General features: G+C 51.6%; 1 protein-coding gene across 1 annotated transcript in view; it reads right to left on the reverse strand.

Annotated features, from left to right (window-relative positions):
• Positions 1-17801, reverse strand: part of ANP32A (acidic nuclear phosphoprotein 32 family member A) — a 37529-nt gene that overhangs the window by 16508 nt on the left and 3220 nt on the right. The window lies entirely within an intron of this gene.

Genomic DNA, 17801 nt, shown 5'->3' on the forward strand with positions numbered 1-17801 from the left:
GCACAGGGTCTCTGCCGTGGGTCCCATGTGGACCTTGACAGCTACCCAGTCCCCGTGGCCCCCGATGTGGAACAACAGCCCGTGAAACAAAAGTTAATTCTTTGGCTTCCTCAGTTTCACTCCTCGGGGATCCATGAGCTGGCAGGTCAAGCCTCTGCCCAGCCTGGCCCAGCAGCTTAGTCCATCTGAGAAGACTCCACACTACCCAGACTCAGAGGCCAGGCCGCTTCCCATAGCCCCTGGATGTGCCTCGGCCGGAATTTCTAGCTGGCTGTTCAAAAACGCTTCAGAGAAGCCAAGGACCCCATCATCACCACCTCTAGGGAGCCACTGGATCCAATCCAGCTCCTCTGGCAACTGATGAAGCTCAGTGGACACCAACCCAGTGACTCACCCAAGGTCACACAGGTAGCCCATTATGGAATCAGTCCTTGGGCTGTTCTCCATTCTCCCAATTTAGGGCCCACACCCCAAAGTCACGGGCCTCTCCGGGGTGAACTCCTTGAAGCAAGAGGAAACAAAGGAGGAGAGGGAAAACAGCTGTGAGGAAAAGAGCCCCAGGCCTGATCCTGGTCCTCCTCCCTCCCTCCCACATCGGCACACACGCCAGCAGGGCTGGAGGGGCAGAAGGGGCAGAGAAAGGCTCAGTGGCCTCCTTCCCTGCCACCTCTACCCAAGACGACAGTGGCAGTGGCAATGACAGAAGCAAACAGTGTGCCACCGAAGCCCTCCCGTCCAACCACCCATCAGAAGCCACCAAGGTGGGCAGACACGGGAACCAATCTGGCACAAGAGCCTAAAGCTGGGGGCCGAAGTTTCTTCTATCCAGGGCCACAAAACAAATCAGCCAAGGGTCACACATACGAAGCAATTTAATGTCCGTTCTTTCTCCTTGAGAGAGATGTGACACATGCAACTTGCCTAAGTCTGTAAACCAAAGGCTTAGGGTCAAAGTATTAGCAAGGGACCCAAGCAAACGGTTCCGTATGTCTGCAGACTGGCAGAGCGGGGAGGGGGAGCAGTGGCAGGAGGGCAACGAAGGAACGGGGAAGCGAGGGGCTGCGGGGAGGAAGGAACACAGAAGGCAGAGGGACAGACAGACCCTAAAAAAAGCCACAGGCAGTGAAAAAGAGGGAAGAAGCGATACAGCTAAAGGCTCGGCACATTTTGCTTGACTTCCAGAGTTCTACCCTCTTCTCGGGGATTCTGGAGACAGAACTCGACCCGTATTTACTATCTTTTAAAATAGAGTCCGGGTCGGGTTCCTTGTTCTTCGCCGACCTACTACAGCTGCTATAATCTCAAAATGCTAAAAGCCAAAACCAAAGACCTTACAACCTTTATGATTCTGGAAGAGTCAGAGAGGGGCCCAACCACTCAAGAGACAGCGTGAAGAAGAACCTACTGAGTTCTGTCTTCATCAGTCGAGGCCATCCCAGGCTGTGTGGACAAAGACACGTCAACAAGGGCCAAGGTTCCTCGGTCAGGGTCCCAAAACACTGCTCCGACGGGACTAAACCTTAAATTCTGAACCTCGAAGCCGAACGAAGTTGAGGAAGGCACCGAGGATGGGAAGGCCCCTAGGAGCCGCGGGCACTTGGAAGGACAGTCAAAGGACCCGGCAGTGATCCGGCCGGGGAGTGGGGTGCCTTGCGATAAGCCATCTTTCTCCAACTGTTTGAAGGAGTGTATGCGCACGCGGAAGTCCGTTTCTTCTGTGCTCTCCGAGAATGGAGATCAGTGTGCGGGAATTACAGAGAGGCAGTTTTTGGCCCCATGTAAACTGTAAGGGTGTTTAAAATCATTACGACTGTCCCACAAAAGAATGGGCTGCACTGAAAACCCCGTGCGCTGTCTCCCTACGCATACAAATCAGAGGCTGCTAAGTGACCGTCTGCAGAGGCCTCTACACAGACACAGTGCCAAACGATTATTAAATAAATTAATGTTATATGATGAAGCTCTGCAAAGAGAGAAGCCTTGGGTAGTTTTCACCTCTTAAAAAGATGCTATGATTTGCTTCCTTCCTCCTTAAAGAAGTGTGACATGGTTAGGCCACAGGGCGATTTACTCATTCCACAATATTTAGAGTTATCAATGAGGTGCTGGGCACCTGTGCTAGGCTGGTGTTAGAGATCCAGTTACAGACAGGGCTAAGAGAAACTAGCCAGGCTCCATGAGTTTACATGCTCGCGGGGAGTGAGAAGATAAACCAGTACACATAAGCTATATGTAATATATACAAATACCAGCCAGGAAAGACCCAGGGAGGATACAGCAACAGTGGGAAGGGATACCACTCTAGAATGGGCGGCCAGGGAAGACCTGGGCTCTGAGCGACAGAGGCCAAGTGAAGTTCGAGGGAAGAACCTTCCAGGTACAGGGAACAGCCAGGGAGGGCAGAGACCCTAAGCGGGGGGGCATGGGCGGCTCTTCTGGGAAACAGCTAGGATGACAGGTGGCAGCAACAGAATTTGTGGAAGAAGGGAAGGAAAGGAAGTGGTGGCATGAGGATGGGCTGGGAAGAAAGCTGCTGTCTGTCACATCCACCCTTACGCACAGATGGGACATTCTGCACCTAACTGGTGGTAAGGTGGTGAGCTTCCCAGGCAGCGGAGGGCAGAACTGTTGGGACCACAGCAAAGGGGGATAAGGTTCAACATGCACCCATAAGCCTGAGATATCCACGGCCCTTCCATAAAGGAAACCGGTGAAGGAGGTTTATCGAGGGCTGTGCTCACCCGGTATTTCCAGGCAGAAATGGGCCTAAGACACACACCTCCGGGAAATATCCTCTGGCAGAATATTCTGATTAGAAGTGTTGGGGCTCATGAAAAGCAGATAAATTCTGGTTTGGTTTCAGGCTTTACCACTTGGGAACTGTGTGGCTTTGGGAAAGCCTTCACTGAGACTCCATTTCCTTGTCTGTGAAATGGGGAGAATTCCTACCAATCCCACAGATGAGGTAAACTGTGCAGTCCTGGGGGGTATGAGGAGGGATTTTACACTCAAGTTTCTCACTTCGCACCCCGGAGAGCAGAGACAAGGTGTTATGTAGCTCTCACTCCCCCACACTGCCTTGCACTTAAGCTCTCAATTAATGTTTGCTGAACTGAAAAGCATTAAAAATAACCTGGGAAAACATTCTGCCATTTTTCTTCCTATTAAACTGCAGCACTTTGCCAGAATGCTCCAGAACAGTCTCTCTTCACTGTAATCCTCCTGGTTTGGGGGAAGAACCAACTGAGTCACACCAGGGCAGGGTGTTCAGAGGACAAACTGCCAGGAATGGGGACAGGAACAAGGCCCACCCCTCTGCAGAAGGCCACTTGCTCTCGGCATCACCCCAGCCTTTCTCAAACAGCCTGAGCCCATCCAGGTCCAGGCCACCAACAGAAGGGACTGCAGACCACCCTAGGACAGGGTCAGCATCTCTGGAAAAGTCCACAAAAGCCAGAGACACACCCAATACATATAACATTCCCCTCCACATGAAGCCTTGTTCTAATCCGATCACCTCATTGTTCAGATGGGGAGATTGAAGCCCAGATAGATAGAATAGCGGGTCCAAAGTCACTTCCATTATTTTTTTTTCTTTTTAATTTTTTGAATAAGTATCATTCATTCTCATGGCTTCCAAACCAAAAAGCATAAGATACACAGTTAATTCTCCCCCCCATCCTGCCCTGTTAACCATCCCACCCGTTAAGTATCCTTCCAGAGTTTGTTGACAGATATACAAGCAAATTCAAAATCTTATTTTTCCCTTTTATGCCAAACTCACATATTATATACTGATCTTTCCCTTTTTTCATGAAGTTCGTGTAATACAGTACATGAAAACCTTCCTCGTTTCTTATTTCCATCATGTCCCATTGTGTGGATGTACCATCATTTTTCTTAACCAGTTCCTTATTGATGAGTATTTGGGTTGCTTCCAATCTTTTGCCATAGTAATGTTGCAATTTAGATAAGCGGCCACATACGTCATTTTGCGTTCACCCAACTTATTAACCATTAAGAGCTGGAATCAGATCCTACTTCTGACCCACAGAGCAGCTGTCCCAGAGCCTTGGGGCCCTACAATTTAATGGGTTCACCACTATACCTACTGTGGACAAGTTACGTCACCTCTATTCCTTCAGTAAATGCTTAGAATCTACTCAATGCCAGGCACCTCACCAGGCACTGGGGACCCAATGATAAAGGCATCCTTGCCTTCTGCCCCGGAATTGTCCAGTCTGGAGGGACAAGCAGAAGGGACTCAGAGGGGCAGCTCTGTGTGCCCCGAGGGCCAGTCTCCTTATCTGGTAATAGATGGCCATATGTATACTTTAGGGGTGTTCTAGAGGATCAAAAAGAAAAAAAGTATCGTTTGCCAAATACTTCATATGATCCAAGGTTTGCAGCAGGTGCCCAGGAAGGGGGAGGCCTGACTCTCGTCCTAGGAGGGGTCCAGGAGGGGTCCTGCCGACCGCAAGGCAGGCAAAACGCATGGCCACGCCCCTCCCACAGCCACCACTACGGTCTTCTTACTAAGGCTGGAATGCACTGCTACTTAAGTTTTTGGGGCAGCACCTAAGCCCCTAATTGTCTTAGCCTACTTTTACTGGAAAAGGATTTGGTCTTCTCCCACTTTTCAGACCCTCTGCAGTCCTCTGAGGCTCCCCAGGTATGCCTCTCCTCTGCGTGCCTAAGCTCGCGTGTTTGAAGTTACGTCAGAGCCACGAGGGAAAGTGCAGACAAGTAAGACCCTGGCACAGAAAGGCAAGGGAAGGTACACGGAGGGTTGACCTTGCTGGGATTTCCCTGACAATGTAAAATGATTTTTTTTTGGGGGGGGGGGAATCCAAAGGAGAAAAATCTATTGAACCTCACATTTATTTCCTTTACTTTAATGTGTTTTATGACACAATAAAATACGTTTTAAAATCAGATATGCTGGTATCCTATGTTCACCCTTCTAGGGAAAAACAAATGCAGATTTTATAGAGAAGAGAAAGAAATAAAGTCAGGAATCTAGAGCATTTTCATATTATCAGCAGCCCCAAAATGGCTGGGAAGATGGGGGAAGTCACAGGTAAGATTCGAGGTGGCTCTGACATCAATGACCCGGCTTTGTACCCAAGCAGAGCTCCTCGGTAGCATGTGACCTTGAGCTAGTTCCTTAACTAGCTGTCTGAACCTCAGTTCCCTCATCTGTTAAAGTGGGAGTAATCCCACTTAGAGCATTTCTGTACAGATTAAATAAGAATAAATATGGTATCTGGCACATAGATACTCAACACTTAGAAACAAACAAAATGCTTGCAGAAGATACTACATTTTTCTCAGTATTTAGTACAAGGATGAAAATCTAGTGCCTTCCCTTCAGAAGCCCAAAGGAGAACAGTGGTCATCAAATTTATCCAGCCCCCATAATAATGGGAAGCCATTTCCCTAACAGGCTAATTAATGAAGTCTTACTTCACCAGAAGCTCTTTTCAACTTCATGCAGGACACCTTCTTCTAGATGAAAACTTTCAGCCAATTAAGGCTAGTCCTTGGGAGAAGAGGGGGGCCAGGGCTGATTCTGTGATCTGATTTTACTGTGTGTTTCTCCCTGAAAATAAGCCCTTGGGGCCCTCTGGGTCCTACCTCACCAGCTTTGGTCAGAGGCATCAGTAGGGTCTCCCTAGCCCACCCAGAGGCACCTGGACCCTCGAACCAGGCTGGGAGGGCCAGATGGAATCCCAAAAGTCGCAATGGGATCCTCTGAGAAATTCAGCTCTTTCAGAAAGAACCGTGGAGATCCCTCGGAGATGGGCAGCAGGAGCCTGTGGTCACCCAAACTGGGCCACATCTCTGCCTCAGCAGGGAGAGACCCACACCAGGTGGTGAGCCCTTGCCTGGAGCACTGACTGGTGGACGCAAGATGTGCTTCAACTTTCTGCCCCCCACCCCCCAACTCACACAGCCATAAACGAGACAATAAGTCTGCTATTGTTAACAAATACAAATTTGCAAGTACAGATATTTACCGATCTTTCAAAGCTTGAGTCCTGACAGGATAATAAAAGCCATTCCGGGATGAAAAGGCAGAGGGTCAGCCGGCCCGGGGAAATGCCCAATGATGGTGTGAGCAGAGTACTGGCCAGTTATGTCTTGTCCCCCTCTTCTATCACATCATCTTTCCTATTTATCGCCTCATGAATCTGCATCTTAACCTCGCTGGGCCTCAGCTTGCTCATCAGCAAGGTGACTCGTAGGTACTTCAAGATCAGACATTCTAAGGTTCTGGCTTGCCGGGACCAGATGTCCAGTGTAGGTTATTCGAGTGACTGCAGAAATGCCACCTCCTCAGAGAGGCCTTCCTGGCTCACACATTCCCTTTAACACAGCTTTGTTTTCTTGGCACTTAGCACAGCAGCAGTCTTTAGTTTATTGACCATCTCCCTCAGCGGAACAGGGGTCCCATGTGGGCAGCATGGAGGATGAGCTTGTCTAGTCCACTGCTGTATCCAGGATGCCCAGAAAAGACCCAGCGCACCATGGTCATTCAATCCATATGTGAAGATGAATGACCCCTCCACAGCATCTTCTTTTTTTTTTTTTTTTAATTTTTATTTATTTATTTAACAGAGAGAGCGCAAGTAGGCAGAGCAGCAGACAGAGGGAGAGGGAGAAGCAGGCTCTCCGCTGAGCAGGGAGCCCGATGCGGGGCTCGATCCAAGGACCCTGGGATCATGACCTGAGCCGAAGGCAGACGCTTAACAGCTGAGCCACCCAGGCGCCCCTCCACAGCATTTTCTATCTAAAAAAAATCACCCTCCTAACTCTGGTTAACATCAGACACTAGCTGGCCAAGTGCTGCTTAGCATCTGTGGCCTTCATAAGCCTCCCGGGGTTAGCAAAGCATTTGCCCGACACAAGTCTGCTTTCCCAGGACAGTGGGCACCGTGCAGACCAGGATCCAGACCTTGTCGGAGTCTATGGCCACTGGTCAAACGCAGAAGTGTATTTTCACTTCCACATCAGATCCTCCCCTGTGGCCACTCATGGCAGTGACCACATTGGCCACTGGAACTGAGGGAAGGCTCCCAAGTGCCTACGGAGGCCAAATGCCTGCCCTGAACCACGTACTCCTTCACTTTAGGAGGACAGCATTCCATTTCTGCTCCCATAACCACAGTGCCTCTACCTCCACCCAAATCAGCAGCCCCGGAGGGCCCTACTCTAGAAGCCTCCCCAGACTCACAGACCACACCTCAATGTACAGACACGCCAGCGCTCTTGACCAAGACACACAGAGCCGTATCTGCAACAGAGCCGCAAACAGGGGCTAGGAGGAGCACAACCATTCATTATGGCGGCAGGCCAACCTCTGCAGACAGGATTCTTCAAGCCTCCAGACACAGCTGGGGAGCCGTACCAGAGTGCACGCCTGCCCACCCCCCCAGGCCACGCCCGGGCTGCACCCAAATCTCCAGGGGGAAAAGGAGACATGCAGAAGTGGCAGGAACACCCTGGGTGACTGAGATGGCCAATTCCTGGCCGTCCATATGGAATAGGCCCCGGTGCCAGAACAGACAGATCCTTCCCACAGGCAGCTAGGCGGGAGGCTGGAGACGCATGACGTCACCACACAGGCTTCCTGATGCACCCAGCTGCAGGGGAGCTGCGCCTGTCCCTGCAAACCCTTAACAGCACCCTCCGGCAGGGGGATATGGAAACACTGACCTGACCCCACGGAGAGCTGAGCCACCACGCACACCCCAGGGAGGTGCCACCGGAATGAGCTCTGGGGAGAGCACAGCTGCGAGTCCCGGGGACCTCCACCTCTTGATGTCACCTGGGAGGGGCGCAAATCGCACCCTTTCTTCCAGTGAGTGGAGGAAGACTTCCTGGAGGGGACCTCTCAGGAGCTGTGTGAATGACAGAGGCCCAAGTGGGGCAGACCTGGAGTTCTGAGAGGCAAGAGGGAACAAGTGCTCCAGAAAAAACAAGCCAGGCAGAGAGCCCCTTCCCCCTGACTCCGCGGGGAGAGGGAGGCCCTGGGGCAGGGGATGTCTGCAGCTCCAACAGCCCCACCAGCCCCGCCTCCACAGAAACGCAGGGCTGACTCCTGCCTGGGCACGCCCCCCGCCCCCTCCCCCCTGTGAGAGCAGCTCCGGGGGGGCCTCCCTCTGGGGCAGGCAAAGACAGCTCTCCTTAAAGCTGCTCCCACCACACACAGGCCCAGCTGCTGAGCAAGGGCCTTCTTCAGACAGGCCGCCCCCTCCCCAACTCTGTTCAAACAGCTCCTTCCAGCCCGGGCTGGTTAGAGTCCCCTAGCCTCACGACACGCACCTGGCACAAACATTTCCTTCAGCCCTGACCACAACCCCTGGGAACCAGGCATTACTGCTAGTCCCATTTTGCAGACCAGGCAGCCGAGGCTCACAGAAGACCGGCCGGGCGTCCTCCACCAGTGGGGCACAGCAGCTCGGGCACTGCCCCCTCCGCCTGCCTGCTTGGCTCTGGGTCCCCTCCTTCTTACACAAGGCCCCCTGGCCTCTCAGTCCGCCGGCGACGGAGGAAGGGCCAACTCCGGGCTTGCTCAAGAGATGCCACTGGGCGCTCCAGCAGCAGCCCCGTGAGAGACTGGGACGGCTCCAGGGTACAGGTGTGAGGAGCCGGAATGTGAGTGCGTGAGGGGGGCCAGGCCAAGGCCCGGAGCCGGGCACCCCAGCGGCTGGAATTCCACACCCCTCTTTCCTCTTTTCCTTCTTCCATTTTCCTCTTCTCTGACATCCACTCAGTTGACTTCTTCCTACCTGCTGTGAAGTTCTGCACCCTGCCTCAACGTGGCGGTTCCCAACTGCGCTTTAGAGCCCCCTTTAGAGCAGTCTAAAAATACACGGACTGGGCACCACGCTCGGAAGCCGATTCTGTAGCTGGGTAGAGCCTGGGAATTTCTTAAAATGCTCCCCTGGTGGCTCGGATACACAGCTGGGGCTGAAATCTGCCTTCCGAGCCGCATCCCTTCTTTCTCCGGTGTGTGCTCTGTCTCCCCAGCCCCACCACAGAGACCTCACTCCATCCGTCTGTAAGCCACTCCCCACCCAGAACCAGGAACTGGGTTCAGGGCATTCAAGCTGCTCCCCAGGTCCTTAAGCAGCACTCCCGGAACTCCCTGCATCGTTCTGGATGCGGGGCATACAGGCCGTGTCCGTGAAGTGGGCTCCCCGCACCCTCCCTCCCTTCAGAGCCACACCGTTTGGGCCTGCTGCTGAGGCCAGCAGCTACAAAGTTGGTTACATAATGGGGGATGAGTGCCTCCCTGGGATACGTGCCCCTGAAGAAACCTGTAAGGAATCCCTTTAATTTACGACTACAGGTTCTTGCCTCAACCCCACCACCCCCCCAGGCACACAGACACACAGACACACACACACTCTCTCTCCCTCTCTCATGACTTCTGAGGGAGGCAGCAGAATTCAGCGATGGAGACCTTCTGGACACTTCTGACTGCAGAGTCCCAGCACGACGCTGTGCACCCAGACACGCCACAGGCCCTTCTCCTCCAGACTTCACTCTGGCTCTCCACTCCTGTCCTTCCAGCTTGCAGCACACCCGGCTTTTCCCTTATTCCCTCCCAGCCTGAGGACAAGTAGGAGAGTCTCCTCTCCCCCACTCTGACTGGCCTCCGTCCGCTGCTCATCAAGCCCTCACCTCCGACACTTGTGAGCCTCACAAGACATCTGCAGACCCGGCACAGGGGTTTGCCGGACCCTCAGGGACGGCCTGAGGGGGCTTTGGTGGGTGTGTGCACCAAGCCGAAGCAGGCAGCAGGCACTCCCCTTGCTGGGCATCTCTGGCAGACCGCTGCATTTCCCCTGCTTGTCACGGAAGGGTTAAGAATGCTCTCCACCCCTAACCCATCACACACACCAAAGTTGGGAAGTTCTGCGTAAGGACAGAGTGCTGGGTAACGTACAGGCACGTCTTACACAGCACGGACCTTCATGACCAAATTAAAAATAAAACCAGCCACAGATTAGAAGAGTAGTCTCCTGAGTGGACCGGCCAACACAATCCACTGACCTGCAGGAAGAAAATATTAGGACTTCTAAATATTTTTGATGTCTGCTTCTGAGGTTTAATTTTTTTGGTGTTGTGTTTTATAATGTACACATGTACACATGGTGTATGTGGACAATCTGTTAACTAAAAGGTAGACAAACTCGGGCCGAGGTTCAAATTCTTTACGCTAGGGATGTAAGAACCAGAAAAATTTGAGGAGCACAGGGTACTAAGAAAGCGTGAATCACCACCCCAGAGGCAGAAGCTCACTCACCCAGGGGAGAGCAGGGCGGGGGTGGGGGGGGGTAAACAAACCCTACATTGTTTCCGATGCTTTGTTTCAGGAGCTTGTGCTTGGCTTTCCAGACAGAAGGTGATGACAATGACAAGAACATGCAAGCACCCTGGTCTCTTCATTCAACCAACATTTCTAGAATGCCCACCATGTGCCAAGGGCAGTGCTGTGCTGAGGGTACACGGTGACGCGTACCAAAAACGGGGCCTTTAAATCATGCGGCTACACAGGGGGACAGAAATGCTCACGCAAACACTCACATTCAAGAATGTATAATTACCAACTGAAGCTCTGTGAAGGAAATTTCTCTAAGAGTTTCATAACAAAAGAACCAGACCCAGAGCCGAGGAGGGTGGAGGGTGAGGGAGCTGGTGGAGACAATTAGATGCTAAGTCGGTGACAGCGATAGCGGTTATGGCCCAGAGTAGTTCTGCAGGAATAAAGGCGGTGAGGGAAAGGATGAGAGCACGCCGTGGCCAGTCCACGCAGGACCTGAGGAAGGTCTTGGTAAGGCTCTTGGACGGTCTCCTAAGAACACTATGTATCCGAAGCACGGCGGCACAATTACATCTGTGTTTTGGTGAGAGCATGCTGGCTGAAGTCTGAAGCATGGCTCAAGGGGGCTGTTGATGCGGAGACATCGGCTGGCAGGCAGGAGAGGACAGTATTTCGAATAGACAGGACCTTGTGACAGACAGAAGATCACGGGTGCATCTGCGGGAGGATGGAGGTGACAGAGGCCTGGGGTTCTTTCTGGACACTCCGGTGGAGACATCGGGTGGGTCCTGAGCTGAACCAGGAGTTCGGGGCTGGGAGGCCCACATCAGATCGCAGACAGCGCCCGGTCCCTTCCGCGGTCAGGGTGGGAGAATGCAGAATGAGAGGGCCCAAGGCCCAGGCCCGCCCAGGCACAATACTTCATGGCCACCCAGAGGAGGGCAAAGGACCCCAGAAACAAGGAGTGGCCAGAGCTGTAGGAGACGTACTGGAGAAAGGGAGAACAAGAGGGAACGGCTCTAGGAAGGTCAAGGGTGCAGACACTGCTGAGGAAGGTCAGGAAGACCGTGAGGTGGTCCTTCTGGAGCTGTTTAGGAAGCCAACCAGAGGGGGAGGGCTGAGGTGTGAAAGAAGAGAGGGCACGGAGAAGGTGGTTCTAGACAATTCAGGAAGTCTGACTGTAAAAGGGAAGAGAGAGCTAGGCAGCAGCTACGGTGACACGGAAGAATCAAGCCAGGTTTTCTGTTTGCTTTGAGATGGGAGAAACATCCAAGCTTGAGAGGGACCAAAGGATCAGAGTGGCTCAGGGGCCGAGGAGACAAAAGGGACCTGAGCAGCAGGAGTGGACTGGACCCCGAGGACGGCGGAGCTGGGCACGGATTCCGGCTAGGCATTTCTTCAGAAGCCAGGTGTGGATTTTCTGTGAGAGGGGAGGGGGTGGCCCGGAGGGCAAGGGGGCAGGGTTGGAGCGCAGTTTCGGGAGGGGGTCCGAGGCAGCTGCCCTGGGCAGTGAGCAAGGGCACAGCCAGGGAGAGGGCGGGCGGTGACCTTACCCTCTTTAGCAACCGCCTGGGGTCCGGTGCTGGGGCAGCTCCACGGGCCGGTGATGCTACAGCTAACTCACATCTACAAACAACACGTTTGCTATTGAACTGCTTGTGGGGAAAAAGACTTCTGCCAAGTTAGACTCTCTAGCTTCTAACCTCTTTTCTCACTGAAACAAATGTGACTTTTTAATATAACGTGTCTGTTGTTAGTGTGTGTGTGTTTTAAGTGAATGCCGACAATGGTGCTCCAGCGGAACCGACCATGATACCAATAACGGTTACCGTTCACTGGGCGCTTACTATGCACTAGATACTGTTCTAGCATCACTTTGCAGAGAGACAAGAAGTGCCGTGGCTGGAAGTGGGGGAGACAGGATGCACCACCCAGGTAGTCTGTGTGGAAGCAGGAGCCAAAGGCACTCTCCTCTCTCCCCAACAGTCTCTCCTCCGCGCTGGAAAACGTGGGAGCCTGCGGGCAACCTGCACAGTGTGTGGCACACAGAGGATGGAGGGAGCCCGGTGGTTGAGTGTGCAGAGAAGGGGGACATGTTTGGCTGGGGGCTCCCGGCATAACCAGGAACCTTGGAAGGCATCCACCTGGGGTAGGAATTTAGGGTAAGGATTCCTTAACGCCATGAGGTTTGGGGTGGGAAAGAGCTAGAACAAAACCAAAGGGGTGCAGTTTGAGAACATGGGGACCCAGGGACGAGCTGGCTTAAAAGCAGGAGAAATCGCTATTGACCTGGAGGGATTTCACAGAGCTACCAACGGCATTCTCTCATTCTCCCAAATCAAACCGCAAGATGTTTGAGTGTGAAGGAATCTTAATATTCATCTTTTAATGTCTCTCAAATAATCACAAGCAATGTGATCAATTTGTGGGTCAAAGCCAGTACACTATTTTTTTTTTTTTTTTAATGAACAGAAGTGTTTTCCATGGAGTAAGGAAGCACCTTGTCATTGTTTTGTGTAACCTGTCAGTATATACACACTGGGTAGCGGTGTGGAACATATTTTTATGTTAGGATCAGGAAGTTTGAAAGCCACCAATCTAATTCAATACTCCCATTTTAGAGCAGAGGAAACAGAGGCCCCGAGAAACCCAGCAGCTTGTCCAAGTTAGTAGCAAAACTGAGAACAGCACACAAGTCTCTAATAGTCCTCTGCTAACTTCCTCACCAAACCAGAATCTCCAAACACAAACATCTTTGGGAAAGACAGCTTTGACTTTAATCCACATTAGGGTAAGTGACTGTGGAGCAAGTAAGCTGATCTTTTAGATCTGCTGCCTAGAGCAAGTTCTGGTAAAGAAGATAGATGAGCACACCAGGGCAGCTGTGGGGCTAAAACAAAATAAATCTGAGTGGAAACATGGGGGTTGCAGGGTGTGGCCCAGTGGGCACAAGACAGGGCCTGGTGTGGCAGAACAAAGATATTTTATCTTGTTTACAGACTTTGTATTAACAAATATCATCAGGACAACTGGCTCTATATAAGGAGGCTGTTTCCATGTCCGAGCAGGTGGCCCAGGGCCATGGGTGCTTTGCTCATCTTGTTTCAACAAATTTTATTAAATGACAAGTTCTGAATAACAGATGCCTTCACAATTCTCCATCCCTGCCAGACTCCATCTCTTTAATGAAAACACCATTGTTGGGTATTTATCATTTGTACGATTGTATTTCAATGTAACATAAGATTATAAGATTCAAAGTCAGGTCCCTGTTTCCCTGTATTTGTGGGAAGAATGTAGTGGTGATGGGGGACTGATGGTGTGTATTTCCTGGGAGACTAGACAACTAGCGTGAGCAGGGGGTGGGCAGGTCAAAACGGGGTGGGGAAATCGGAGGGGGAGAAGAACCATGAGAGACGATGGACTCTGAAAAACAAACTGGGGGTTCTAGAGGGGAGGGGGTTGGGAGGATGGGTTAGCCTGGTGATGGGTATTGAGGAGGGCACGTTCTGCATGGAGCACTGGGTGTTATGCACAAACAATGAATCATGGAACACTATATCTAAAACTAATGATGTAATGTATGGGGATTAACATAACAATAAAAAAATTAAAAAAAAAAAAAAAACGGGGTGGGGAGGTATGGTAGCACCCATCTTGGAAGGGAGGGGCCCCCTCTGGACACCAGAGTAATGAGCCTCCTCTTCATGTCAGAATTCAGGCCAAACAACTGGGCCAAGTTCATTCGACCAGGGTTCATCACCACTCAGCAACAAGCTCTGAGCTCCTCTCCCAAGCGACTACACCAAGGAGGTGGGGCAGGTCTGTGGAGTATCCTATATACAATACCCATAAAGGGTCACCCACAGCCCCAAGTTTCTTATTTCAATGTGGTATCATTAATTTGGACTGAAGCTCTGGGATGTTCAGCCCCCAAAGCTAAGGTAGGTGCCTGTATTACAAATAAGAAGGACTGTGTTAAGTCTAGAGGGAGTCACCTTGAAAGGCTGGGGGTGCACATGCGGCCAAGACAGGGAACTGGGTCTTCGGCCTGCTGTCCTTAAAGTACATGCCAAACTTATGGGAACTGGAATTCTTCCCCTTGAATTTATCTCCTCCTCCCCTCGGTCTGGCCAATCTTATTTCTATTCCCTCTGCTCATTAGCTCAAGCACGAAAGGCTAGAGGCAGAAAGAAGCTGAAACTCAAAGCCACTTTGTTGCTGGTATGTTCCCCAGGAAACATGCATGGTGGGAGAGCAGCAGGGCAGAACCAGAGATTGCAGGATTATCTGTGGCTTTCAATGATCTGTGTTCTAAGGGTCTGATGTCAGCCATGGAGGACACAGCTGCTGCACCTTCTGCAGGCCCCAAAGCCCTAAGAAGACATCTGAAATGTAAGAGTAACTATTTAACTACAAGGTATGCAAAAACCTTTTGAAAAACTCCAGAGAAATTTTAGTTGGTTATACAGAAGAACTTCTAGATGGAAGGGACACTCAATTCTAAACTGGTAACGAGGATGATTTCCACTAGGCATCAACTAGTTAAAGAGCACACAAAAAAAACCTTGGAAAGACTCCTAAAGCACCACCCAAATGAATGGCTTGCCATATGTTTAATAAAAAATTTAAAAATAATTAAAAAAACACCCAGATCCCGATCCCACCGGCCCCCAAACAAGGATCACCAAGCTTTCTCTGTAAAAGGCCAGACAATAAACTTTATCTAGAGACAATACTACACAGGCACTTTTATATGACAGAAAACAAATTTCCACAATTCTTTTATTGACAAAATTCAAGATCTATAATGAATACAATTTGGGGGATGGAAGGGTTATAACCAGCTAACAAGACAAGTGGAATTCTTTTGGGGGGATAACATTTCACTTAATGGAGATTCAAAGTTAAGTGTTCCACATCATCACATTGATTGCAACGTTTCTGTGTCCAGATTATTCTTAGCTCATGATACTGAAACAGGCAGCTCACCCTGAATTTCACGACCCTTGTGGGATCTGCATTTTACACGCTCCCCAGATGATTCTGATGAGGGGCCATGTTTGGGACCTAATGGACTACACAACTCTCAGAGTCCCTACTGTCCAACTAAAGGGGCCCCTGGCTTAACGGTGGGACGAGAACTCAACTCTGTTGTATAAAGTGACCACCCTCGCAACATGGAGGATGTCACACTGCTTTGCCTAACCTTGACGAGTCGTTAAGGAGAACTACGGGAGATGATCCCTGAGTTGTTATTAGTATACTACATCTTAGGTACAGAGGCCATGCCAATTTTCTTCAGCTTTCTGGCTGTAGATGGTGACAAAAATGGAAAATGCATTACATGCAAAATCCCATACAAACCACTGCCTAAGAGTCTTCTCATTACCCAAAATGTATACTCCAACACCTAAAAGGACAGACTTATTTCAGCCTAAACAGATGTGATGTTCTAAACCAAACTCAGAAAGTGTACAGTTTCCCCTCTATCAGAGCCCCTGGTCCTGACCGTCCACCTCAGTATCTCCAACCAGGAGGCCATCCCGGGTTCATGTCGGTACCTTCAATGACAGGAAACTCAATCCCTCATAAGGTGGCACTGTTTTAAAGCCAGAGAAGAAAAAACTCTTCCCCTCAGTGTCTGACAAGAAAGGGTGCTTCAGGGAGGGAACAGAGACTAAGAAGCTGAGTATGCAGACTGACTGTGGTAAGTTCTCTCTGCCTCAATTTCCCTGTGTGTAATACGAGAATAATAACAGTACCTACCTCACAGTGCTGCTGTGGGGACTAGTTTAATTCATCTGTCTAATCCACTTAGAACTGTGCCAGGCACAGGGTGGGGCTGTGTGAGCATTCACTATTATTGTTGTTGTTGTTGTCCAGAACCAGAGAGAAGCTCAAAGTTGTGCCTCATGGTGCCGCAGTTCTCTCTCCAATAACACTATCACATACTGAGCACCTGAGGGCCAGATCCAGATCGAGCCACTTTTGTCACTTACTCATTAAACCAGATCACCACCCCCCTTTTACAGGTGAGGAAACTAAAGTTCAAAGAGGAGGTTAACTTATCCTACCTCTTTGTAGCAGTCAGAATTCAAACTCAGGTCCGTGGGGGCTCCAAAACCCAGCTTCACGATGGAGCCCCCAGACTCAAAACTAACAGCAGCAGCAGCAATCCATTAACAAAACATAACCGACCATGACCAAACCGAGCTGGAGCTCAGTTTTCTGCCTGGGGATCCTTGGTTGGCTTGCATAAACTGGAGTTAATATCAGGCTACATGAACCCAATTAGGCAGTAAGTCAGCCTGGAAAACATCATGCGACGTATTCCAAAGGTCAAAGTTAAAACCTGGCTTCCTGGGCAGCCTCTGCCGGGCACTGCCATCAAAGCTAGTCTCATGCAGACACCAGACTTTAACCAGTGAGGTGCTTAACCAGCACTGACATCGGCTTTTAAAAAGTCCCGGAGAGAAGCCAGAGACGTGACGCAGAAAGGCGGTCGGCAGAAAGACATCACTTACTTTTTAAAAAAGCAAGCCTTATTCCCTTCTCTTTTCGGTTTAGGGTGACGTTTACTACCGTAAACTGCCTTCCCCAAGGCAAAAAATAAAAGGGGGAGGGGCAGAGGAAGATGGGGGAAGGGGGCTCCCCTAGCAGACTGCAGGGCGCTGCAACACCCACCTGAAACCCGGAGCGCGACCTACCTTCCCGGAGAGCCCAGCCCCGGAGGGCGTTTCCCCAACACATCGACAACTCGTCCCTCCCGGGTAAGCGGCTGCTGTCCTTGGCTCCAGTCAGGGCCGCTAGAGTCGCGCGCGCGCCCCCCTCCCGAAAAAGAAACCTCATGTTTAATTTTCCCCCCAACCCTCCTATCAGTTCCTCCGAAAAAGCAAACTCCGGGGCGACCAGTACGTCTTCAGGGCCACATTTAACTACGTCTAAAACGCCAGCGGGAGGAAGGGCGAAACACTGGCGAGAAGAGGGGCGGGCGAGATAGGGAGCGCGATGGGGGGTGGGGGGGAGCACTTGCTGGGAGGATCGCCGCCCTCCCAGGGCGACCGCCGCCGCGACGCTCCAGCAGAGCCTCAGGCCGTTGTCGCGGGGAGGAAACCCCCCCTCGGGGCCCAGAGCACAACCCGGGGTCCCCGGAGCCGGCTTCCCCTGCTGCCTCCACGTCCGGGGCCGTCGGGGCGATGGCGCAAGACTCTGCACCCCCCCCCCCACAGCGACAACAGCCACGGTGACAAAATGGCAGCCCGGCGCCCGGCAGTCGTGCCACAGGCGAGCAGGGCCCCGGCGGCCGCCCCTGCCCCCCAATAACGCCTCGGCGCCCTTCGGGCTCGGCCTCCGGCGGGCCTGGCCTTCACGAAAATAATAATAACAAAACACCTCGAGCTCCGAAGCAGCTGGGAAGCCAGGAGGCCCGCCAGGGGCCGGCCCGGCGCCCGGGGCCCTGCTC

This window comes from Phoca vitulina, unplaced genomic scaffold, assembly GCF_004348235.1.
Source record: "Phoca vitulina isolate PV1807 unplaced genomic scaffold, GSC_HSeal_1.0 scaffold20, whole genome shotgun sequence".
Classification (NCBI taxonomy): domain Eukaryota; kingdom Metazoa; phylum Chordata; class Mammalia; order Carnivora; family Phocidae; genus Phoca; species Phoca vitulina.